The sequence below is a fragment of the Xenopus laevis genome, chromosome 4L (assembly GCF_017654675.1).
Source record: "Xenopus laevis strain J_2021 chromosome 4L, Xenopus_laevis_v10.1, whole genome shotgun sequence".
Classification (NCBI taxonomy): domain Eukaryota; kingdom Metazoa; phylum Chordata; class Amphibia; order Anura; family Pipidae; genus Xenopus; species Xenopus laevis.
The window spans coordinates 137,751,999-137,779,438 of NC_054377.1; the positions used below are offsets into that span (position 1 = coordinate 137,751,999).

At 40.8% G+C, this 27,440-nt stretch overlaps 1 protein-coding gene across 3 annotated transcripts in view; it reads right to left on the bottom strand.

The window, feature by feature from the left end:
- gpr22l.L (G protein-coupled receptor 22 like L homeolog) overlaps positions 1-27,440 on the bottom strand; it is a 200,642-nt gene that overhangs the window by 47,189 nt on the left and 126,013 nt on the right. For 2 of the 3 annotated variants that reach the window (XM_041590853.1, XM_018259104.2), the window contains 2 exons: positions 2,857-2,913; positions 1,752-1,902 (listed from right to left, as the gene is read on the bottom strand). The gene's annotated coding sequence lies outside the window, so the exon portion shown is untranslated. The remainder of the gene's footprint in view (positions 1-1,751; positions 1,903-2,856; positions 2,914-27,440) is intronic. The other variant, XM_041590854.1, reaches the window with a different exon arrangement.

Here is a 27,440-nt window from a genome sequence, read left to right on the forward strand (position 1 = left end):
TAGGGTTCATTTCTGCCTAGTGCAAATTCACTTGAGGTCTTGCGCTCAGGTTAATTTACATACGGCGGGAAACTTAGGGGCAAATTCACTAAACGCAGAAGCGCCGAACGCTAGCGTTAATTCGCTAGCGTTGGGCATTTTCGTTACTTCGCAAATTCACTAACGAACGCTGGCGTAGATTCGCTAGTGTTACTTCGCACCCTTACACTTGGCGAATTTTCTCTACGGACGTAACTACGCAAATTCACTAACGCGCGCAGTGTACTGAACGCTACCTTTTACGCTAGACTTCCTTCTCCACCTCAGACCAGGCGAAGCGCAATAGAGTAGATAGGGATTGCTTCAAAAAATGTCAAAATTTTTTCTAAGTCCCAAAAAACGCTGGCGTGTTTTCTACATTATGGGATGGGTGATAGGCTGAAAAAGATCGAATTTTTTTTTGGGGCTCCCCTCCTTCCCCCCTACATTTCCTGACTCATGGCAACTTACCTATACAGTGGGCACATGTGTAGGGCAAAATAAAATTTTTATTTGATGTTTTGAAAGTTTTCTAGCCATTTGTAGTGCTGATACGTATTCCTCCATTGAAATTTGAATTTGGCGCTGTATGCAAATTAGCCTTCGCTAGCGTAACTTCGCTTCACTTAGCGAATCAACACTAGCGCAACTTCGCAATCTTACGCTACCCCTGTGCGCAACTTCGGATTTTAGTGAATTTACGGAGCGCTGGCGAAACTACGCCTGGCGAAGTGTGGCAAAGTGCGGCGAAGCACGACGAAGTTGCGCCTGGCGCAACTACGAACATTAGTGAATTTGCTCCATAAAGTTGAATGGACGTCTTTATGTTATAAGTTGCAGCAAATACATTACATTTTCACAAGTCCAGGGAACCTTAATAAAGACTTTAGGTTGTTATAATGCCCCACACATGAGCCCACTGTATAGTTATTGTTCTTTAGGACTTTTGCAGGAAAAGTCGCCAGCGTTTTTTGAACTTTGATGCTTTTTCTACTCACAGAATTTGATGTAAGTAACAGAAGCTTGAGGACGATCTAGGCACTCCATTGCACTTTGCCTGGTCTGAGCTGGCGGAGGCAAGTCCGGCGAAAGAGATAATGTTCAGTAAAACCGGCATTTTAGTGAATTTGCGGAGTAACGTTTTCTAACGTTTTTTCCAAGTGAAAAGTTGCCTATCAATAGAGTGCGAATGACCACTAGCGTCTATCTCTTTCGCTAGCGAATTGTCGCCTGTGTCTGAAGTTTCCATGTGAGGCAACTTGGGGCGACTTTGAAAACGAAGTGCACCGATTGCCATCCTGCTGGCTATTTCGATTCTAGCCGGCGGGAGGCAGTTCGGGGAGATTAGTTTCCCCGAAGAAGAGGAGATTTGTCGCTGGGCAACTAATCTCCCTAAATCTGAGTGTGTCTCTTCCCTTAAGCTGGCCATAGACGCAAAGATCTGATCGCATGAATCCTTGATTCGTGCGATTTTTGGACCATGTGTATAGAGTCCCGACATTTTTCGTCCCACAGAGATCGTCGTTTTGATGATCGGACAGGTTAAAAGATTTCTGTCGGCGGCCGATAATTTCTCTGCATGTATTTCCGATCGCACGATTTTCAGCGGGAGACTGTCACTAGCTTTGGTCAGACATAACTTTTGAGGATTCGAACAATCGGATGTATTGTGATGTCACTGCTACAGGATGTCCTGGATGTGCACCATATAAATCTCTATCATAGACACTCACTGTGCGTATTGCAGGTTCTCCTGGGCTTCTGGAATATCCGTGCAGGTTTTTTTCAGTGGATATACTTGTCTGTCCCAAGCGTGTGCCATGGGCTCCATTATTTAAAAAGACAGGACTGATTTTGGAAGGCTCTCATGGCTACTCACTGCCACTGTGTAAAGAAAAAACATAGAGATTACTAAAACCAACATCTGTATCCGTGAAAAAATATTTCTGAAAAAAATTCAGAAAACATACCCAAATAATATTAAACATGGATTTTAACATTTCTAACATGAACATAACAAGCTGCACAACCAATACTGCACCTTAAAGTTGACCTTGGCCCAGGTATGCCCTATATTAAGTTATTATTGTACAGACATGCTTAGAATAGTTTATGTACAATACCCTAACCTATACCAGGATATACTGTATTCACCAACCCATTTTTGTGGATATATTTTAAGGATAATCAGGGCACAGGTATGTGTTAATGTCAAGCACAGAAAGGGCTGATCCCGTGTCACAACATTATTCAATACAAATCAGACAATTTTGTGTTTTCTTCTCATTCCACTGGTTGTTTGGGCAAATTGGGCCTAATTCCCTCTCAGATGAGGCCTTAAAACATCAAGAAACAATTGTGCTGGGCATGATAATTTATCTTCATGTTTTTGGTTGTAGTGATTAAAGGACAAGGAAAGTCTAAAATAGAATAAGGCTAGAAATGCTGTATTTTGTATACTAAACATAAACATGGACTTACTGCACCACAAAGTCTAATCAAACAAATGATTTATGCTTTCAAAGTTGGCCACCGGGGGCTGTCATCTTGTAACTTTGTTAAACATGTTGGCCTGACCCTGACCCTGACCTTCTGACCATCAAGACCTTCTGCCACACATACAGTCATAGAGACCCTATAGTAGAGCCTCTTAATGGAATGCAATCCGATTACTCAAGTCGTTTTTATTGGAGATTCTACAATATTCTAGGTCAAGAATCCTAGGCCTCTCTTAGTTTAGGATAACAAGCAAAAGAATGACCTACACCTACAAACAAACACAACATGTATTGCATAAAAACAATTATTGCTTGGAAGAAGAGGTCATAAGTGAGTTACCTCATGTCCGATGTCTTTAGTGAGTCACAATTCTTTCATGCCTTCAATATTTCCAACCTGTAAAAGAAATATAAAATTGATGTTAAAAAACGTACAGAAAAACAAACAAATACACTCATTTGCCTTCAACGGTTTATTAGGTATTCAGTTTATCTTTCCATTTGTATCACTTTGTAGCATCAGACTTCTCCTATCAGCTCCTCATATAGGCATTATGACTTCCTCCAAGGCTAGCCAACTAAGGCTTGGCTCAAAATAGGCTCAAATAAATGTTGACCAACAGGTGTATGGGTTAACTGGGCTTTAAATATTATTGGGGGTCTATATGCTTTACCCTCATACACCTTTCTACATGGCTATTCTTAGGACTGGATCTGGTACAACTGCTGAAAATCTTTGTTCATCTTGAGTGTCCAACTATGAAGCTCACAGTCATTAGTAACAATTAGTTAAAGTAAGGAGCCCCATATGAACCCCTGTTTGGTACTCTTGGCAGCTTAGTCTGAGATGGTTGCAGAGATGCTTCTTGAATCTCTGCAACATCCTTTGCCATTTTTTATGGACTATCCTGGCAAAGCTGAAATGCATGTTGCCTGAATAATTCTTGCTTACTGAAGCTCATCTGTGTTTTATAACGCATCACTAAGAGCTTCTGTCTGATTTTCTGGAGCTTAGACCTTGCTTTGAGACTTTGAGTTGGACTATGTAGGCTTAACGAACATCATGCAGCCACTGTTCTAACCAAGTAAAGCCTTCCAAGTCAACAGTATTTAAAGCGATGCATGACACTGAACCAAAAGCAGACTGCCATGATGGGGACATGACTGTTAAAATATGCAAATGACGTCACCAACTGCAACACAACCTTGTGTTTCTCTCCATCCTAAGGCTTAGCTGCATGTTTTAGCTTTTGTTTGACATTCTCAAGATCTCGAAAAACATTTGCAAACTACAGTTAGTAACTGCAATGCACTTGAGTTTTCCTATAGACTCCTGCAGTATCCAAGGAGATGCTGACAGTTTCCCGTGTGTACTGGGTACATTTACCCCAGGAGTACAACACGCAATCAAGCCGGGATCAGCGTGACATCATTTCTGATTTTGGCTGATTAAGGAAACGCGCCAGGAAGGTTGTTGCCAGCAGGGATATGTTGGATTCTTATCATCTGCTGCTTCACATTGACTTCCCAGGTTTTTTGTAATGTAATGTTGTTGAGCTCTAAAAAAAAAAAGTCTACTGAATGAGGGGAAATTGTAGCTGCCTGAGCCACAGGAGATCATTGCCCTACTCTAGATTTAGGGTTTAATAAGCACTTCCAAGAAGATTCCACTTTAATTCCTTGTCTGTACAGTAAAGCAAGAGAATCCTTGGCAAGTGTATGAAGGAGAAGGGTTTTCTTTCTCTCCAGCATGATCCATAGCAGCTACGCCGACCCCATGGTGCATACAAAGAGCTGGTGGTGTAATCTGTGCCATGATCACAATATTATTCAGGTTATAGGCATGTGAGCCCCTTTCAGATTGGGATCCAGGGACAAATTCCCTCTCTGCTATATATTTGTCCTTGGACCCAATCTAGAAACTGATATTGTGATCATGGCACAAATGGCATATTATTACAATGCATAACAACCGCTAAATGCACAACCTGTGGCTTTACAGCTCTCGTTGAATTCCCAGAATCCCACAGGCAAAGGCCCCCTGCATTCCTTCACTGTCATGGGATCAATTGAATTGTCATTGGATTATCGTATTGAGTTGAGCACAGCCAGTGTCATGGGCCCCAACTATCAGAGTCATGCTAAGTAAAATTGGAGCCCACGGCAACACAACTTGATCCAGAGATCTGTCCTCACCGGTTACCCAGTCTGCTCAACCCTCACTCATGTTTTAAAGTGACACAGTAATCTGGTGCGTGATATAAACCTTATGTTGAGTCAAATGCCATTGACACCTCTTCTAGGATGGAGACCATGCTTACCCATTGGTGCAGATGCCAATCAAAAGCTAACATATTGGTCAGCTGGAGAGGTGGAGGCTATAGCTTGCGATCCAGCAACCCTGGGATGCAATGATGTCAATGCAGGACTATTTAATTGCACTGGTTATGTGAATGGAGCCACGTACATATGTAGATACCTGTCTCTCTGTGCTAAGGCCAGAATGACATTTTGAGTTCCATCTGTCATCCCTGAGAATGGCTAATAGAGCAAAGGAGATACAAGGATCCAGATTCACAAGCAAATGTATTGGCTGATACTAGTTCATGTGTTGTTAAAAAGTGAAAGAAATATTATTATAACTGTTATATGAGCCTTTAACCAGGGAGCGATATACTATACATATGAGAGTTCACTATACTATTCAGAGGCATGGCTATTAGGGGCCCAGTAGGATCCTGATTGATGTCCAATCGCATAACACATAATTATACTTTCTTTTATTGTGGCTCAAATATCCCCAGCATGGTTTCATCAGTTTTTATTAATATGACTGGTTGAGCAATCACTTAAATTGCTGTTGGCGCCACAGGGTCAGAAGAGACACCAAGTGTAAACAAATTTATTTTCATAATCTATGAAAGAATTATAGGCCCTTTTTTCATTAAAGATGATATGTAGGCCTTACGTGCCCAAGCATACGTTCCAGAAGGAACAGAAATACTTCATAGCTATTGATTAGACCTTCCTCAGTAGAATCTGGGGACAACTGCGCATCCCTCCTCAGATGTAATGGAGCGAGTAGTTGGGATCCCTGAGTCCTGAAAATTAATTAACCCTTAGACTTGGAAGCAGCAATGACAACCTCTATCCCAGTGCCCTGTAGGATGACAACCTCCATTCCCATGTCCCTGAGCATGAGCAGACTCTTAGGAAAGTCACGTAGAAGGACAGCACTCCCATAAAGCTAAAATGCTTTTTCTTGGCACAGTATTTGGTACAGAGCAACATTTCAAGCCAACAGGCTCTTTATCAAGACTGAAACACTGTTCTATGCCAAGTACTGCAATAAAGGCATTTTAACGTTATTTGTGTTGTCCGTGCATATAATTTTCCTTGAAGATGGACCAGTTGAGAGGAAGCTGGGGGAGTGCATTCCTCTATTAAAAAGTGGATTGAACAGAGTGCCTTAAAAATAAAGAATATCAATAAAAGATTCTATTTTTGTTTACCTTTGCGCCAGCAGATTTAGTAGCCCTGTTCCTCTAACCAGCACCCTCCAACTGCTTCTATATCTATGCAAGCTGCCTCTTTACTACTTTCAGTCTATGATACCAGTGGTACTAGCCAACAGAGAATCACCAGATAGCAGTGGTCAGTACTTTTCAGTTTAAGGCCCCTTTGAGGTCCAGTCTTTGGTCAAGACTACCTTACCACCTGACTACAGTGTATGAGCCACTCATGGGCAAGGCTGAATACTTAATTTTTCAGGATCCATTGAGATCTAGCATGGTGCCAGGAGACTGGCGAATTGCTATTGTAGTGCCGCTATTCAAAAAAGGATCCCGTTCTAGCCTCAAAACTATAGGCCAGTTAGTCTGACGTCAGTGGTAGAAAAGCTTTTCGAAGGTTTAATAAAGGATAAGATATTGGACTTCAAAGCAAATCATAATGCTATAAGTGTGTGCCTACATGGTTTTATGCGTAATAGATCTTGCAAGACTAACTTCATTTCTTTTTATGAGACGGTGAGCAGGGACCTCGATTCTGGGATGTCAGTGGATGTGATTTACTTAGACTTTGCTAAAGCATTTGATACAGTGCCACACAGAAGGTTACTGGTCAATTAAGGAATGTTGGCCTGGAACATAATATTTGCACCTGTATAGAGAACTGGGTAAAAGATAGACTACAAAGAGTGGTGGTAAATGGAACATTTTCTAATTGGACCAGTGTTGTTAGTGGAGTACCGCAGGGCTCTGTACTAGGTCCCTTGCTTTTCAACTTGTTTATTAATGACCTGGAGGTGGGCATTGAAAGTACTGTTTCTAATTTTGCAGATGATACTAAATTGTGCAGAACTATAGGTTCCATGCAGAATGCTGCCACTTTGCAGAGTGATTTGTCTAAATTGGAAAACTGGGCAGCAAACTGGAAAATGAGGTTCAATGTTGATAAATGCAGGTTATGCACTTTGGCAAAAATCAAAAATAATATAAATGCAAGTTATACACTAAATGGCAGTGTGTTGGGAGTTTCCTTAACTAAGAAGGATCTTGGGGTTTTTGTAGATAACAAGTTGTCTAATTCCAGGCAGTGTCATTCTGTGGCTACTAAAGCAAATAAAGTTCTGTCTTGCATAAAAAATGGCATTAACTCAAGGGATGAAAACATAATTAAGTCTCTTTATAGGTCCCTGGTGAGGCCTCATCTGGAGTATGCAGTGCAGTTTTGGACTCCAGTCCTTAAGAGGGATATAAATGAGCTGGAGAGAGTGCAGAGACTAAGTGCAACTAAACTGGTTAGAGGGAGGGAAGACTTAAATTATGAGGGGAGACTGTCAGGGTTGGGGTTGTTTTCTCTGGAAAAAAGTTGTTTGCGACGGGACGTGATTACACTTCCTTGGGGAAACACTTTTTTCAGGCTCCCGATGCAGGAAAAGGGATGTTTGCGGTAAGATGAGAGATTTAAATGGGCTCTAGACAGACAGTGACAAGATAGTTTGGTCTGTATTGAGCAGCCAACAAGCAAGATAGGGTAGTCCCCAGGGAATAAAGTTGAAGTGGCACCATTCTCCATTTAGGGCATCAAACTGGCATGGAAAAAGGATTATTCTACTGCACTATGGAGGTGAATCTCTGCCTTCTGTTAGTTAGATTTATATGGAAGTGGTGGAAATACTAGGGGCAGGGTTGATACTGCACCAGTGCCTTTCTCTTGATGGGGCTCTCTGGGAGGCCCTCAGTGCAGTGGAAGAAGGACAAGGAGGCCTGTAGGGCTCTGCCTACTTTATTTTTCTCTGGTTAAGGTTTTGCCCGAATTCACTAACTGGGACCCCAGGTAGAGGGTAGTCTGATGCCCAATGTGCATGTTGTGCACCTTAGGGCTCTTACTCACGAGTGGTTGTAGCTGCGCTCCCCTGTGTTCTGTTTTTCTGCGTTCAGCCGCAGGGGAGCGCAGGAATAGACGCATTATGTTTTTTCCAATGGGGCTGTACTCACACAGGCGCGTGTAGGTGCCGAACACAGGAAAAATGCAGCATGTTGCGTCTCAACATGCTGCGTTCAGCGCCTACACGCGCCTGTGTTAGTACACCCCCATTGGAAAAAATGTAATGCGTCTATTACTGCGCTCCCCTGCGGCTGAACGCAGAAAAACGGAACCCAGGGGAGCGCAGCTACAACCGCTCGTGAGTAAGAGCCCTTAGAGTTAGGCTGAATCCCTCTGATCTTCAATCAGGAAATCAAAAAATAATATAAAGAATATTCCAGAAAATGATCAGTAGCTTTCCTTTTGCTCTACATGTAGGCACAGAGCCTGTAAGATAATAAGAGATGCGCAGGCATGTGTGACAAGTTTGGGGAGCGGGTAGAGCCGATTGCTGTACAACTTCTATACAAACCCAAAACAATGCAGCGCTTCCCCAGGGAGCATCAACACTAATCAGTTCCCTATAAACCAAGGCTTTGTGTTCAGAAAATTCAATTTCTGGCTAACAGACCCAGGAGAAATGGCCTGAATAGAACCTTGCGGATGAGCGGCGCAAGCGGATTCTTTGATGGCTAAATAGCCTCTGCTGACCACTTGTTAATGGGGCCCCTGTGAAACCCCCCAGAGTCCAGAGCTGGAACAATGGCAGCATTTCACAATAGAGGGAGAATGTGAGCTCCATACAATAGTCTGACTTTCTACACTTACACAGAGCCGATAGTTCATATAATGGGAAGCACCAACACATGACTGGTTTTTAATCAACCGAATTAGCTTTAACAAAGGCTCAGATATTTCTGCATATTTCTTATTTTATTATATTGTCCATTCACAGCTATTTCTATGTGTATCCCTTAATCACACATTGAGACATCTTTGTGCTCCCACCTTGGTACAAAAGCTTTGCATTAATCCAACACAACCCCCCCCCCCAATGGTTAAAGGACCTATAACAATAAAAGAATATTCATTTGATGTGACACAGCAGTTAATATGATCTTATACCTGTAAAAAAAAGCTTACTTTAAATCAAAAGATGGTGACCCATCTTTACGGTGCTCTTGGAAATCTGGACAGGCAGTTTTTACTTGGACAGCCCTTCCGAAAACCAAGATGACTGGCTGAAAACCCAACAGGTGGCAACCCTACCTGCACCCCATATCTGTGTGCATTGATAGGACTGGAATTCACCCCGTCGGGGTAAATGCAGACAGGATTTCGGCCATAAAACTCCAAGGGTGCCACCAATGGATGCTTGGGAGCACAGGAAAGATGCACCCACCATGCTCTGCACACACTCTTGCTGTGACATACTGTATGTTTATTGGCTGGCACAAGGTCACCTATTCCGATTAGAAAAAAGGAGGTTCCGCCTAAATATTCGGAAGGGTTTTTTTACAGTGAGAGCTGTGAAGATGTGGAATTGTCTCCCTGAATCAGTGGTACAGGCTGATACATTAGATAGATTTAAGAAGGGGTTGGATGGTGTTTAGCAAGTGAGGGAATACAGGGTTATGGGAGAGAGCTCATAGTACAAGTTGATCCAGGGACTGGACATGAATGAATTGTTCCCACCCTAAAGCAAATTGGAGAGGCTTCAAATGTTTTTTTGCCTTCCTCTGGATCAGCTAGCAGTTAGGCAGGTTATATATAGACTTAAAAGTTTGAACTTGATGGATGTGTGTCTTTTTTTAACCTAACTTACTATGTTACTATATATAGTGAATAAAGTACCCCCTATTGTAAAATATAAGGAGGAGTTCCATGACCATTTAAAAGCACGAGGCAGAAGGCTGAGTGTTTTTATAAAGGTCATTGAACCACCAGGTCACTTCTTATATCCTCATATTTTCCAACAAGGGATACTTTATTTATTATAATACACACGTTTTAGTGAGTCGTGTGACAAAAATGACATCACTACTCACCGTTTATAAGGATATAATTTACAAGATATTCATGGCTTTTGTTTATTATATACCCATACACAGTGGTTCAATAGGCAATCTGTTACGGTCTATTCTACGGCACAATGGTTCTTTCATATCAGGACTATAGATCCTACTTTTGAAGCCACGTGAAGGGTTAAAAGCGCATATATGGATAAACATGCAGAACAAAGGATGCCCATGGTCTAGCAAAGCAGTTTATAAGTCCCAATATACAAAAGAGATGTTCTCAGCGGATACAATTGAATAATATACGTAGCCACATTCAGATCACCATAAATAATTTATGCAGCCGGTGGCATTTCTGTCACCAACGAATGAAAATAGCATCTTGTGCACAATGGAACTTCTTAGTCTTATTGGATTCAAATAAAAGCATTTTTTTTACATTAGAACACACCTGGGGGTCTGTTGCTGATTACAGAGTGGAAGTATGAAAGAGCTGCATAGTGACGCCCCTGCAAGTACATGATTTCCTCTATGATAAATATCCATAATTAACTCTGATCAAATATGTTGCAGCTGCAGAAGACTCTACCTTTCTAACCAGAGCTCTACCTTTCTAACCACCAGCACTGAAAGGGTTATTCTGTCTGCTCTGCTTTCCCTTTCCCTTCTGAAATCCAGTTACACGGTGTATAGGAGCCGGACCAGGTGGAATAAGGTGTTATCTGAATGGATCTTTCATTTCTTTAGGTCTTAAAGGGTTGATTCACCTTTCAGTTAACTTTTAGTATGTTATAGAATGGTCAATTATAAGCAACTTTTCAATTGGCCTTCATGACTTATTTTTCATAGTTTTTATAATGAATTGCCTTCTTCTTCTGACTCTTCAGCTTTCAAATGGGGGTCACTGACCCCATCTAAAAAACAAATGCTCTGTTAGGCTACAAATGTATTGTTACTGCCACTTTTTATTACTCATCTTTCTAATCAGGCCTCTCCTGTTCATATTCCAGTCTCTTCTCCAAATCAATGCATGGTTGCTACGGTTATTTGGACCCTAGCAACCAGATTGCTGAAATTGCAAACTGGAGACCTGCTGAATAAAAAAGCTAAAAAAAAATTTAATAAAAAATTAAAACCCATTGCAAACTATCTCAGAATATCACTCTCTACATCAGACTTAAAATGAACTTAAAGGTGAACACCCCCTTTAAACATTTCCCTAAGGAATCGGTTACAAGATATAAGTGCCTGGGGGTTAACCATCCACCCCTTGTGCTGTTGCACTAAATATAAAATGGGATTTATATACAGAATTATTGCAGAGGTTATCTGCATTTTATAATATGCAGGGAACTGGTTTGGTTGCCCTTTATTTCAGGCAATCCCAAAAGATTTTGCAAGTGCTGGCAATTATATCCCATGAATAAAGCCTGAAACTGACTACACAGACTCCAGCCTAAGGGGCATTAGTGATGGGCGAATTTATTCGGCAGGCGCAAATTTGCGGCGCATTCCCACGATTTGCGAAACCGGAGCAAAAATTTGCCGGCAAAAATTCGCCAGTGTCCAAAAAAACCAGACACCTTTTCGCGAATTTTTCCCTGTTTCGCAAATTTTGCGGGAAATTCGTAAATTATTCGGCGAAGCAAAATGCCACAGATTCACCGATCACTAAGGGGTTATATCTACTGCAGGAGGAAAGGATCCAAAATGCTTTTGTCCTTTTTAAAGGGATGGTTAGCCTTTAACTTAGCTTTAAGTATATTATAGAATGGCTAATTCTAAAAATAAATTGTTCATGTTTTCTGTTTTAGAGCTGCGAATTGTCTCAGAATATCACTTTAAAAGTGAACAACCTCTTTAAAAACATTTGATGGAATCCCATTAGAGGAGCTCGTAGCTTTCAGGAACCAGTGGTTATAGGGGGAGTATGTGGTTGTAAATGATTTATAAAGAAATTCTGGGTTGGACTTGTCAACATCAAAAACTCAATTTCTCTGCTCCACTTTTTAACTTGATCTGATTAGTATGGATGGCATGGCACAGACACCCCCACATCTCTTCCACCCCACAATGCAAAGGAAATAAACCTAATTTCTGCACAGGAAAATCTAATAGCGGATGCTTTGTGCAGGGGATAGAGTTAGAGAATAAGAGGCCTAAGAACCACCTTTAAAAATAAAAAATCTATAAATCATGGGTTATCTCCCTTCTGTCTTCCAGCTGCTGTTGCTGCTTTATGGAATTCTAGGAGTTGTAGTTTAACAACTGGAAAATGAGGTTCAATGTTGATAAATGCAGGTTATGCACTTTGACAGAAATAATATAAATGCAAGTTATACACTAAATGGCAGTGTGTTGGGAGTTTCCTTAACTGAGAAGGATCTAGGGGTCTTTGTAGATAACAAGTTGTCTAATTCTGGGCAGTGTCATTCTGTGGCTACTAAAGCAAATAAAGTTATGTCTTGCATAAAAAAGGGCATTAACTCAAGGGATGAAAACATAATTCTGCCTCTTTATAGGTCCCTGGTGAGGCCTCATCTGGAGTATGCAGTGCAGTTTTGGACTTCAGTCCTTAAGAGGGATATAAATGAGCTGGAGAGAGTGCAGAGACTAAGTGCAACTAAATTGGTTAGAGGGAGGGAAGACTTAAAGAGATACCGACATCAGAAATTAAACCATTTTAACATATATGATAATATTGGCTTTGTTTGCTACTTAGAATATTGCCATAAAGTATTTGGTCAAAGCTTTTACATTACCCATCTGACTCAGCATGACCTATAGGTAACTTTTAATGTACATTCATATTTTAAAAAGTAGTTTTTTAGTGTCAGTATCACTTTAAATTATGAGGGTAGACTGTCAAGGTTGTGGTGGTTTTCTCTGGAAAAAAGGTACATGATTACAGTTTACTGGATCACCGTACCAGAGGCCACCGCTTCAGACTAGAAGAAAAGAACTTTCATTTGAAGCAACGTAGTTGGTTCTTCACAGTCAGGACAGTGAGGTTGTGGAATGCACTGCCGGGTGATGTTGTGATTCAGTTAATGACTATAAGAATGACTTGGATGATTTCTTGGACAGACATAATATCAAAGGCTATTGTGATTAGTGATAGGCGAATTTGCGGTGTTTCGCCGGAAAATTCGAAAATTTCCCATGAAATTCGCAAAACAGCGAAAAATTTCCAAATGGCGCTGGAGTCAAAAACGAGACGTCCGGTTTTTGGATGCCTTCACACATTCGCCGCAACTTTTCTCTGTCGAATTTTCGCAGTGGTTTCGCGAATCACGGGAATTCGCTGTGAATTCACGCCTGGCAAATAAATTCGCCCATCACTAATTGTGATACTAAACTCTATAGTTAGTATAGATATGGGTATATAGAATTTATGTGAAAGTATGGAGGGGTATGTGTATGGATGCTGGGTTTTCATTTGGAGGGGTTGAACTTGATGGACTTTTTCCAACCCGATTTGACTATGTAACTATGTAACCAACACAGTGTTGCCGGGTGAAGGAAATTCTAAATGTATGCAATTAATACATAAGGCGTCATTTAAAATAGACATGTCCAAAGTCCGGCCCACGAATTTACACCGGCCCAGACCTGCTCCCTGCCTTTGCCCCAACCTCCCACTCCGGACCTGGCAAAAACAAGGTACGCGCAGAGGAGTTGCGGTAAGGTTACCATCTGTCCCATGGGGATCCACCCATTTCTGAGTCTCCGTCCTCGTCAAAAAAGCCCCTGGGAGGAGCTGGGAGGACTGCAAGGCTGTAAACTGCCGGAAAGGATTGTTTAGTTTTTAAAAAAATAACAAATAAAAAAAAAAAAAAACAAATACAAAAAGTATTGTAGAAATTATACAAAATACATATATAAAAATACATTGCAAGCTTTCAGAACACCAAGACCCCTTCGTCAGGCAAAATACTTTTATATTTAATATATTAATATTTTTTGCCTGATGAAGGGGCCTTGGTGCTCCGAAAGCTTGCAATGTATTTTTATATATGTATTTTGTATCATTTCTACAATGCTTTTTGTTTTTGTTTGTTTTTTTATTCATTATTTTTGCTACTGGCTAACACGGTACCACAGTTTTTGTTTTATTTTTTTTATGGAGCCCCTGACTGAGCTGCTGTTCAAAGGACTGGATAATAGGCCGGCTCTAGATCTGCTACTGCCGGTGAGTTCAAATTCCACCGATTCTTAAAGGAGAGGAAGTCTGCAAACTACTAATTGTAAAGGGCTGTGTCAAGTGAGGCAAGAAGGAAAGCAGAATAGTATTATACTTTTAACAATTCCGTTGGCACTGCTTATACACCACTTGATATATTTTGGAGCATTTCACATCAAGTTGGCACTTTTACTTCAGCGGCACCTCACTATGTGGCAGTACGTGTCGCAAGCCAGCAACCTTGGAAGGGATATCGGTGTCTGAATAGACTGAATAGACTGAATGTCAGGCTGTATGTTCGGCCCCCACACATTTTCAATTCACCAAATCTGGCCCTCGTTGCAAACAGTTTGGACACCTCTGATTTAAGAAGACTATGGAGGGGGCAGCATTTTTCACCCAAGTTTGGTTCCAGTCTGCATAGGGTTGCCACCTGTCCAGCTTTGAATAGGACAGCTTGGTTTTGAAGGTGATGCCCAGTTCAAAGCCTCCTGGCTGGTGTTAGGGTTGTAAAACCTGCCAAAATTCCACCTACTCATAAGAAACAATGTCACCCACAAGTCATGGTGGTACCGCGGGGCATGTCCGGGTTGGCAGAGGGGGAGTTAGGTTAACCATTTGTCGACCCATGCAGCACTACAAAGCAACCGAGTACTATTTACAAATGAAGGTAAACTGCCCCTTTAAATCTGTACGCAAAGCTACAGTATACCAATCTTTGAAATGACAGCTGCTCCCACATGACAGTTCCCCGCACCCACTGGTACATTTTAATGAAGGGTTTTAGGAGTCCCAGACCCAGTTGAACAAAAGCTCTAGCGCCATAGGTTGGCTTTCCCTGTATAATGCGATCAGCTTAATTCATGGCTCGGGTACTCCAGTAACAAACATCCCACATTATGGATTCTCCCCAGAGGGAAACTTCTAACAAGCTGTTTATCCAAGCCATTAAAGTGACAGGCATAGGGTCTCCTTGGCAACAGCTGCACCCAGCCCCGGCCTTAATGCACTCTAAGTGGCACCTGCTGGGACCAGAGGAAAAGGCATGGTTCTTATTAGAATCCTATGGAGCTTTGCTAGTATGATGCCATTCTACAGATATAGGTTTCCTCCCAGTTCCAATGGTAGCTTTTACTGTATAATCAATGTCAGTGACAGAGAACTTACAGCCCTCCAGATTTTGCTGAATTACAACTCTCACAGTCTATGGCAGCATGCTGGACATTGGAGATCATTGTAGTTCAGCTGCAGGATTCTGAAGCCTAGGCCTATAGAGTCAATATACTGTAGCTCTATTCCACTATAGCAGCAGTGCTCGTTTTTTCTGCTTTTAGTGATGTTGTCCCATTATGATCTACATCCATAAAATATTTGTTAGCAATATATACAATAGAACCCCTTTTTTATTTTTTTCAGGGGACCAGGAAAAAATTATGTTAAATCCGGGAGAATGTAAAATCAGGGAAATGTGTTATAATAACTTTTTCTTCAAGTACAGAAAGGATATAAGCACAGGAGTCTGTTTTCCTTTGAGATACAATATTTAGTGTGTTAATAACAAGGGTTAAACATTGCAGTGTTAATGTTAGACTATGGGGGGCAAGACTCTCTGTCACATACACAACCTAAAGCAATAAGTGATTGGTGCAGGACTGTATAAGGGGCAGACTCATTGCAATTGACCATTTACAGGCAGAACCAGGGCAAATATACATCTGCTTAGTATTTTAATCCTCTTTATTTCACAAATAATAACATTCATAGAGGAAAAAAGCAGTTTTTGGGAAAATCCGGGGATTTCAGGGAAATGCACCAATTGAAATGCATTATAAATTGTTGGGACCACAAATAAAAAATGTAAAATGCAGGGAAACTTAAAATCAGGGGGCTTAAAATCGAGGTTTATTGTATTGCTATATTCAACAAACAACTATTTCTTATGTACCTTAACATAATAAATAACGGAATAAAAAGCATGGAACACAAGAGTGATATAGACAAGCTGTTTGTTGACAGTGTCTTGAGATCTACTGATCACCAGCTAAAGGTCTACTGGTAGATCCTGATCTACCTTTTGGGCTCCTCTGTACTATAGACTACAGTGTTGCTATCCATGGTCCTGAAGATCAGAATGGATTATATGCTGTTATGGTGGCAGCAGAATTATGAAGCATGGGGCACTTACTCATAGGAGCCTATGAGTAAGTGCCCCAGTAGGCACGAAACGCGTCAGGCATTCACCTGTATGTCCTAATCAATGACTTGATTTTTTTTATCATATTTTGGTCTTTACTTTGGGAGAAAAACATTTTGGTCTTTTTCATATGTTATGCACCCGTGGACTGGGGTGAACTGTGAGTATATTTTTTCTCCTCTCATTATTATTGTTCCAGATATTTGTATTTGACTCACAGTGGTGCTGCTATTGGCATCCTTACATCAATTTTGCTAATTTGAATTAAGAAGAAGCCCCAGCCCTGTTTGGGTTGGTGCTTGGGAAGTACTGGCTGAACGAAGAGACAATATACACCTTGATTTCTATCTCAGCTGTATGACTAGGCTCCAGAAATCTGTAGGCGAACTACAATAAACTACAATGTCCAGCAATGCTGCCATAGATTTTCGAGAGTTGTAATTCAGCAACACCTGGAGGTTTCATTATAAGTACATTATATATAAACCAGAAGAAACAATTCAGCATTAAACAAATCTATAGACTAGAGAGGTGTCCATGTATGTTGAGCAAGACTTTCCAGACTGTGGGGCTGGTCATTCTGAAGCCCAAAGATGGTGAAACTGGGCGATAAACACTCATGTACATTCTCATATATTAATGTAACTATAAGACCATAAATGTCCAAAAACGTCTACACTATGCTATGATCTGTTTAATGCTGAATTCTTTCTTCTTGTTTAAATATAATGTACTCACCAGGGGCATCACACACATGTACAGAATGAATAAAGGATCTCCCAAAAGTACATCTGGTTATGTGTTCACCGGTAACAGACTTGTTGCTTGCACTTGCAATGAAATAGCCTGACCCTTGTATTCTATTAACCTGCCGAAGAAAAAGACGAAGAAAAATTCACTGGCACTCTAGTAATACTTGCAGGGTGAAACCCTTGCTTTAAATTTATTCAATGTGGCATGCAACGTTTCGGGGACAACCCCTTTATCAAGCAATTAACCTGCAACACTTCCAATGAGCTGAGGGATGAAGACACAGTGGGACTCATTTATAAACAATGAGCACATTTGCACCTGGGCAGTAACCCATAACAACCAGTCAATGATAATTTTTTTTTTGTTTTTTTCAGCCAACTGCAGGGAAAACAATGAAAGCAAAAATCTGATTGGTTGCCATGGGTTACTGCCCAGGTGCACATTTGCCCAGTGTTTATCAATGCCCCCCCTACAGTAACATTAACCCATTATATGTTTTGATTATATGGAATCCTGGCAAATACAATTTGGATTTAGATGTGATTTTATGCAACCACTTGCCTTTCAGGGATCAAACAAATAATTTATGCTTTTAAAGTTGGCTACAGGGGGTCACCATCTTGTAACTATATTAAACATCTTTGCAAGACTAAGACTGTACACATGCTCAGTGTGGTCTGGGCTGCTTAGGGATCGTCATAAACAAAGCTGCTTGAGTTCTGCATGGCTGGGAAGTAAGGCGGGGGCTCCCCCTGCTGTTCATAAGTATGATTGTTTTCCCTGCTCAGCAGTTAGGGACCATCTGACAATTCCTATCCACAGCAGTAAATGAAGGGAGAATTTCACTGCATACAGTCAGGTTTCTTATAAAAACGGTACATATTTTTTATTTGAAGAATATTGGAGATAGGTTTCTTTTTCATTAAAGAAAGTATAAATGGGACTTTATTTTTTTGCCTTTACATGCCCTCCCTTTTAGGTAACTTTTAATTATTTAGAAAGTGATATTCTGAGACAATTTGCAATTTCAGCAATCTGCTTGCTAGGTTCGTCTAGCAGCCATGTACAGTAATGTAACTTGAAGGGGGCGGGCCCTGGTGCGGGATGTGCAGCCGGGTCCCCCCACCCCCTCCATACACGACTTTACTCTGCGGCTTCAATCGGTGAGCGAGCTGCCGGGGGGCCCTGAGGGGGTGCGGGCCCCCTGCTCCCCTGGTAGTTCCGCCACTGGCCATGCATTGATTTGATTAAGAGACTGGAATATGAATAGGAGAGGCCTGAATAGAAAGATGAGTAATAAAAAGTAGCAATAACTATAAATGTGTAGCCTTACACAACATTTGTTTTCAGATGGGGTCAGTGACCCCCATTTGAAAGCTGGAAAAGAGTTAGAAGAAGAGGTCAAAGCATTCAAAAACTTTACAAAATAAATAATGAAGACCAATAGAAAAGTTGCTTACAATTCACAGGAGTGAGGATGCAGACCCAGCAGGTATTGGGAGGATATGTATGATCTGGGCCAAGTAGTTTTGCCTTGGGCACAAATGCTACTTGCCCCCAGCACTGACTGCTTTATACATGAAGTAGGCCAATTATTTCTCATACGGCTGATGAAATTAGAGGCCATAAAAATCAATGGCATCTACAGGCCTCCAATTGGACAGCCCTGCTGCTAGAAGAACACTGCAGAATGCTTAAAACTAGGCACATAAGACTATAAACCAGCCTCCATGAAATATGTGCCAGGCTCCAGAGAGCCAGCAGAGCAGGTAGGTGCCGAGCAGAAAGGATCGTCCTGTGATATCGGAGGGAATTCCGAATGAGAGTGCGGTTAATTGAATTAGCTCGTGACTCTTGCCTAATGTAATACCCACACATCTGCTCTCCGGGCTTCAGCTGCAACAGGATTTCGGCTCAGGAGAATCCAAATGAATAGAAATATAGCCATTAACATATCACTGCCGTTGCCTTGTACTGAATCACTGAGACTCTGGATACAGATTACATTTATCTTTGCTGTAGAGAGTAAATTATGAGCTCACAGCCTATTGTATCCACAGCAGATTCATCCTCCTATAATTTGGTTTTATGCATGCAACTGTCAGTTAGCAGTTTAGCACATTCCTTGCCCTGGTTGGCGTCATCTCCACAAACACAATAAATAGCACCTCTAGTGGTCATACATAGAAGATTTACATCATAGGGTTCAACCAAGAGAAGTATTTGGTCCAACTGGACCTCTAACGACTGGATTGGGCCTATACTGCATTGACGTGACAGGCAATCACTCTGGCACCCAGTACATGCAGGACCTTAAAGGAGAACTAAACCCAAAGTTAAAAAACCCCTACCCTACATAAACCCCCTCCCTCCCCCCCCCGACTAGCTGCTACCCTGGGCAAATACCCCTAAGTCTTTACTTACCACTCTGTGCAGATTTCTTACCACTCTTAGCAGATTCTGTCCAGCAGAGTTAACGGGCACCATCTTCAGCCGATTCAGTAATCTTTGGAATGAGACCGGCGCTTCGGCAGTTGGCGCAAGACAGAAAATTGCTCCAACTGCGCATGCACCGCTACATCAGTCTCATTCTGAAGATTACCGAAGAGAAGAAAATGACTGCCGTGAATTCCACTGGACAGAATCTGCACAGAGGGGTAAGTAAAGACTTAGGGCATTTGCCCGGGGTAGCAGCTAGGCTGGGAGGGAGGAGGGAGGTTTATGCAGGGGTAGGGGGGTAGGGTTTTTCAACGTTAGGGTTTAGTTCTCCTTTAAAGGACAAGGAAAGCTACAGAAGCAGTTTATTTCCAATAAATTAGCCACAATAGTGCAAGCTAGAACACTATATTTAATCTGCAGAATGCTTTACCATTCTTGAGTAAACAGCTCTAGATGCATTCTCTTATTGCTTAGGATAGCAGCTGCCATATTAGCTTGGTGTGACAATACTTCCTGCCTGAGTTTCTCCCTGCTCACTCATAGATCTGGGCTCAGATTAAAGCAGGCAGTGGAGGGGGGGGGGGGGGAGAAAGAAGCAAACTGAGCATGCTCAAGCCCAAGCCCTGGAGGTTTAAACTGAAAACAGGAAGTCTGATACAGAAGCCCATGTGTACAAAATAGAAGGAAAGAAATGCAACGTCTCTTTTGACTCAGAGCAACATTATTGTGAGGGTTTACTGGTGTATTTATAGAGACCTTTCTGATAAAGCTTAATTTTAGCCTTTTCTTCTCCTTTAAAGAACTGGTACATTAAAGTTCTCATGAGATGTCTCAGTCCAACTCAATTACTTTTCCCTGTCCAGCCTTGTTCCTCCATAATTGAACTGTGCCTTATAAACTCAGTTCCCTATCCAAGCAAATAATAAATAATAATTCCCAGGGACTGCGCCTTTAACCGCTGTATCACCGGAGGGGTTCCCGAATGTCGAGAGCACAGGCAGCAGATAGGAGGTCAGTATGAGGCAAATGCTATTGATTTTCTTACAGATGGACATTTGTTTCATGCAGGTTTATGAATTATACTGGCTGCTGGTGTAATTAGCCAATAACCTTCAGCGCTTGATCCAACGAAGCCATCAGATGCAGAGCATGTTTATCTTCTGACTGCAGAAATATAAATCAGGTCTGTCAGACCAACCTGGCGGGTCTCCCACCCCCATTAATTATACACAAATGGATACACCGCTATCATGCCGCTCTATAAAGAGATGCGAGGTTCAAGCGGAACAGAGGAATCCTGCATTGCAGAAAGTCAAATCCAGCAGAACATCTGCAAATCTCTTACACAAAGACAGGGCTAATTTTCTTCCCACGGATACAATGTACAGGAAACATTGGGTTAAAGGGTTACATTTATGACCTTTTTGAACTATAAAGGCAGAAGACCCCTTTCAAATTAATAGGGGGACTCAAATCTCATACGTCTAGACCTCAAACAACTGATTTATTCCTCCAATCCCAGTGGTACCATCAGTAATTATGGGGTAGGTTAGCAGGGTCTAGAGTCCTGCACCAAAACCAATTTTTGAAACCCAGACCCAACCCGCAACCCACAGTTTTACCCACTTGGACCCACAACCTGCAGACCGGCCAGCCTGCATCTACAGTATACCCATTTTTGAAAGTTCCACCCACTTTTTTGTGGGTACCTGACCTGTTTGCAGGACTCTAGCAGGGTCCTCCTCCCTGGATCCCCCAATTATTAGCTTATCATTCACTAATTCATCTTTGTGATGGGGACTGCAAAATAGAGTGAAATTTAAAGGGGAACTGTCGCAAAAACAAAAAAAAATCATATAAGCTTCATCATGCTGAAATAAGAAACATTCTAAATACAGGTAATTAAAAATTCTGCATAGTTTCTGAAATTATCAAGTTTATGTTCACTCAGCATTTGTTTCTCTTTATTCTGTCTTCATACAGCAGCTGGGTGACAGTTAAATCAAATATATCTTATAGGGGGGCTCCTTTTCCTAGCAGATATATTAGAACTCACTCAACGGATTCAAGTACAAACAAAATCTAACAAAATAACTGCCTTTTGCACAAATTCTGCATGTAGAGAGACATGTCTGGTGATTTTAATAGAGTGAGCTGTAATACATCTTCTAGGTAAAAGGAGCTCCATTATAAGATATATTGGATCTAACTGTCAATGATTATCTGACACCCAACTCCTGCATGAAGACAGAATGAAGAGAAACAGATGCTGAGTGAGGAATTATTTAAGAAAAGGTAAAAAAAAAATAATTTTGTATTTAGAAAGTTTCTTATTTCAGTATGCCAAAGCTTATACTAAATTTTCATTTTCGTGATGGTCATGCCTCTTATTCTACCCAGTTACCCCCATTATGCCAAAATCCCACCCATAATCCAACGAAACCCCACCCATGTCCTCAGGTTACCTGCTGTTTTTGCGGGTTACCCGCTTTTTTGTGGGTACACGACCCGTTTCAGGACTCTAGCAAGGTCCTCCTCCCAGGATCCCCCAATTATTAGCTTATCAGTCACCTGTGCAGTGGGGACTGTAAAGTAGAGTGAAATTTAAAAAAAAAAATAATCCACCCAGGCATGGTAATGCCCCTTATTCTGCCCAGTTACCACCATTATGCCAAAATCTTACCGATTTTTGGCTGGTGAATTTTCTCGACAGTTTCTCGAATGTATTTGCCAGCTGCAAAACACGGAAATTTGCCGCGAATTTGCGCATGGTGAAATACAAATAACTTAAAAATCATAGAACATTTCTAAATGAATGTATAATGCAAAGTTGCTTAGAATTATGTTTTCTTTTATTAGGCAAAACATTTATTTTTGGGGTTGACATTCCCTTTAAGAGTAACATTCAAGCTCATAATGCAGGAGCACAGGTGGTTAGAGCCCATACACTTATCATTGTGGGCCCCCCAAGGTCAGAGGGTCTGCTTCTCCCTTGTTACACCCCCTGTCTGTAATTCATCTAAAAATATTTTACAAAAAGAAGAGATGGGGACCTAATTTACAATTTAAGCCCCTCAAAATGCAGGTTTTCCCCCAGAATTCCACTGGCATTATGCAGTAAAATTTGGATAGAGCATTTTTTGCTAGAAGATAAATTGTGTCCAGTTGTATTATGAATAAATGTGAATGGATAATGGGTGTGCTGCAGGTAGGTCATGGGCATATGACTGGGGCCATGGGGTAGGGTGTGAAGTGCCCCTTCCTAAATAAGGTTCAGTGTCCCTTTAAAATGGCAATTGAATTGATCAAAAATCTTGCCAAATTCTCCCATTTTTGCACAGTGAAGCCGGGAACATTTAATGACCTCCATTCCCTAAATTAAAGGCAGATATTACATGGGCCTCCTATCACCATGTGAGCAACAGTCCCATTTACAGTTTTTTTTTATATAAGAAGAAAAAAAAAGAGATTTATCAGCATATTTAAAGTGGAAGGGAAAGGCCAGGCAGAGCTTTTTATACATCTCCCCACCATAGGCCATAACAGGTTAATGGGTTAATGCTGCTGCTGCTTCTTCATTTGCCTCTCCATCTGTGTTACTGGCCATTAGAACTCAGGGAAAATATATAGATCTATATGGAGGCAGCTCATTTTCTTCCTTGTGGCCAAAGCACCGGAGTGAGTGAATGATGGGCTTAATATCAGCAGGTTTTAAATGGCTTTATTTAGCACAACTGTCCTATTATTTCCCCCTCGCCTTCAGCCGCTGCCGCTTCTCTAGAGTAGCCCTGCAATCGTGCCGGGGATAAATGTATCTGGAGCAGAGTGAGAAATGATACATGAAATGTGCTCTTGGCTTTCATTGCCAGTTAGTTTATTAAACGGACAACTTTAATTCCTGCTTTTTGGGAAGGGACCGGTGCCATTTTGACTTGGTTCTCAGAACTGCTCCCAGGTGGGTTATTTTGGAGGGAATGGAAGAACAGTAGGACTAAAAGTCCTTTCATCAAAAAAAGTTAATTATTATAAGGAAATTTAGTTTTATAGTCAGTTTTGTACTTGTAAAGGGAAATTTAATAAAATGGTTGCATCCTTCCCTTACACAGCAGCAGTCCAGTTGTGCTTTATGGCTGAGATGGCTATCTTTATTGCACAGCATTCAGACCACAGTGGTCAGGGGTCTTATGTTGTAGATTATGCCATTAATTTCAGTTCTAAGCACCTTACATGGTTAATTCATTTAACTGAGATTAGAAAACGTCGTAAGGCAAAGGAAATAACTTTATGGCAGATTTGAAATGGAAACAAGATAACAGGAGCTGGTCTCGTGCAAGTCAGAAATCACGAATATTTAAAGGGGTTGTTCATCTTTGAGATAACTTTTAGTATGATGTAGAGAGTGTGATGTTCTGAGACAATTTGCAGTTGGTTTTAACTTTTGTATTATTTGCGGTTTTGAATTATTTAGCTTTTATTTAGCAGCTTTCCAGTTTGGATTTTCTGCAATCTGGTTGCAAGGGTCCAAATTACCCTAGCAACCATGCATTGATTTGAATAAGAGAATGAAATATGAATAGGAGAGGCCTGAATAGAAAGATGAGTAATTTGTTTTAGATGGGGGCATTGACTCCCATTTGAAAGCTGGAAAGAGTTATAAGTAGAAGGCAAATAATTTAAAAACTATAAAAAAAAATAATGACAACCAATTGAAAATAAGCTTAGAACTGACCGTTCTATAACATATTAAAAGTTAACTGAACTACTCTTTTAAAAATAGCAAATGTTCAGGTGGTTGCAGTTGTATAATTTGGAATCCCCTGGTCTTCCCAACAAACACACCCGTGGAACCCACATCTCTGTGTCCCCTGCACCACCATGTATATGTTGGGGGAGATATAGGGGTGGGGGAAGGGGATGTAGGTACTTGCTGCAGCCCCCCTCTTGGCTATGGAATCTGCTTCCCCTATAATAATGTCACATGATGGTTCAACTTTAAATTAGCTGTTAGTATGATGTAGAGAGTGATATTCTGAGACAATTTGCAATTGGTTTTCATTTTCTATTATTTGTGGTTTTTGAGTTATTTAGCTTTTTATTCAGCTGCTCTCCAGTTTGCAATTTCATTTGCACCTGATTTGAAAAAAAGACTGGATTATGATAGGAGAGGCCTGAATAGAAAGAGTAATACAAAGTAGCAATAACAATAAATGTGTAGCCTTACAGAGCATTTGTTTTTAACGTGGGGTCAGTGACCCCCATTTTGAAGCTGGAAAGAGTTATAAAAAGAAGACAAAAAAGAATTTACTATAAAAAATGATAAAATGAAGGCCAACTGAAAAGTTGCTTAGAATTAGCAATCTATATCATAATAAAAGTTGAACCACCCTTTCAATGGCTAGTTATGGAGAAGCAGGCATGGTCATATGAATCCTTGAATGGTTTGGGGGATAAATTGTTTATTAGGAGGGTGTTCCCTCTCCTCTTATGGAAACTGCCAGGTGAGTAGTACAGCTCAGGGAGCATGATCAGTAGAAGCTAAGTCTTGCATGCAGGAGGGGCGGAGGCACAATGATGAGGGTGGGAGATAATAGAAAGCAGCAGAATGGGTGTAAGAAGTGGAGCGCCGCTGTCATGCTGATAATACTTGACCAAGTTCTTCTAAAGCCTCGTGGACATGAAAAATCCAAGAAGATCAGTGGCGTAACTAGATGTTACTGGGCCCCACAGCAAAATTCATTTCAGGGCCCCCATCAAATCCAGAGCTTGTCCTTTTTTTATTGATATATGTTGAAATTGGTCATTAATTAGGGCCCTATGGGGCCTCCTATACCTCCTGGACCCTACTGCAGCAGCAGGGTCTGCTTCCGCTGTAGTTACACCCCTGAAGCAGATAGTGTCCTGTCGGGAACTGAACCAAGGACCCTGGCTCTGAAAGGCTAACCAATGTGTTGCCATGTGTATAACTGAGTCAGAGGGCACATAGAACTCACATGTGAACTCAGAAGGGCAGTGACCAGGTCTTTGCTCAGTGTACAATGTATTTACAATGTATAAATAAAAAATAATGACTCATGGCAACAGTTACTAGGAATAGTGCAACACGAGTCTACTAATATTTGGCCAAATACCGGCGCCAGGGTAGTAAATGATGCCCTTTATATCGACCATATGTGAGAACCTTAGAGTGCGTCTATGTGTTAATCACACAGATATAGAATATTGAGTTTTCTCGTGCCTGGAGACAATGGCCGGGTTTCCTCAATCATTAAACCTGCACTTCAGAAATAGGTTCTAATTACAAGCCTGATTGGTTCCGCAACACGCACACACCTGCCATTCAGCCGCGTAGCGCCGGGAAACATTTTTATTGATTCACTTATTAATGCGGTCACCTGTGAAAACCTTGAGGCTTTCTCCAATGCGTTAACCAAGGACAGTAACAATTTAGAAGTCACAGTGGTGCATTGCCTTACAGACGCCCTATTGACTCAGATAGAGACAAGGGAAACATTGGATCCAAGGTCACAAAGTAATTGTCCAGTCCTGGCTTTGACATGTTCATTTCTTTGTTTAGGGCAGAGACACACGCTCAGATTTGGAAAGATTTAGTCGCCCAGCAACAAATCTCCTCTTCTTCAGGGCGACTAATCTCTCAGAACTGCCTCGGAGCGTTCTGTTTCCCGAAGTCGCCCGAAGCTTTCTCGTGAGGCAATTCGGGGAGATTAGTCGCTCCAAAGAAGAGGAGATTTGTTGCTGGGAGACTAATCTCCCCAATGTTGGACTGGCCCACCGGGATACCAGGAAAACTCCCGGTGAGACCAGGTGTTAGTGGGCCCTCTTGCTTCTGACCATTTGGCCTATTTCATGATCATTCTCTATTTCTTTATGGTAAAAAAGAGGCTTAATAATGGAAGAATAAAGTATAGTAAGTAGATATATTAGCAAATATAGTAGCAAATTTTTGGGAAAATGTAATAATAAGTGTAAAAAACCTGAACGGATTTGATCGGAGTTTATAGCAGAAAATATTGAGATAAATGTGGACTTTAATAAATAACCCTTAGAGTTTTTTTTAGACATCAAATGAACTCACAACACATTTTAAGAAAACTCACAACACATAATTTAAGAAAAAACTCGAATGTTAAAAACTCTAATCAGCGAGTTCGGGCTTAATGATCCAAAAACTTGAATTAATCGAGTTTTCAGCGAAAAAAAAACTCGAATCACTCGAATTTATCGAGTTTTCAAGCGAAACCCACCAAAACAAATTCAAAATTATGAAGGCTACAGAAATCTTCAAATGGTTCAAGTAATCTCTACCATTGACTCCTATTTGACCATGACAGGTTTTTGATGGTGTATTTTCGGATTTGAGTTATTTTCAGGGTCAGGGTATAATAAATATGGAAAATTTGAGTTTTTTGTTTAACCCGAAAATTAGATTTTTGACCAAAAAATAACCTTGAAAACTCGAATTTTTGTGGAAAACACATCTTGATCCTTAATAAATCTGCCCCTAAATGTATTTATTGGCAGTATAGAGGTTAAGTTCTCCTTTAGGCACTGTCCATTCTCTCTCATGCATGTATATCTGTGGTTTGTACTGTATATATATATATATATATATATATATATATATATATATATATATATATATATATATATATATATATATATATATATATATATATATATATATATCTCCGCACAGGTCCGGACTGAGAATTAAAATAGGCCCTGGAAATATTGATATATGTATTTTCTACTGCATTGTATAACAAATTCAATGTTTATAGTGGATACTGTCGTTATGTGTCGACATTTTACTTTGTAACCTTATTGCACGAATGTCAAACCAACAAATGTTGATTGATATATGTAATTCAATACAAATATTTAGTTAAAAAAAAAAAATAGGCCCTGGAATTTCAGGTGCACGGAGGCCCAATCAGCCCACACATAGG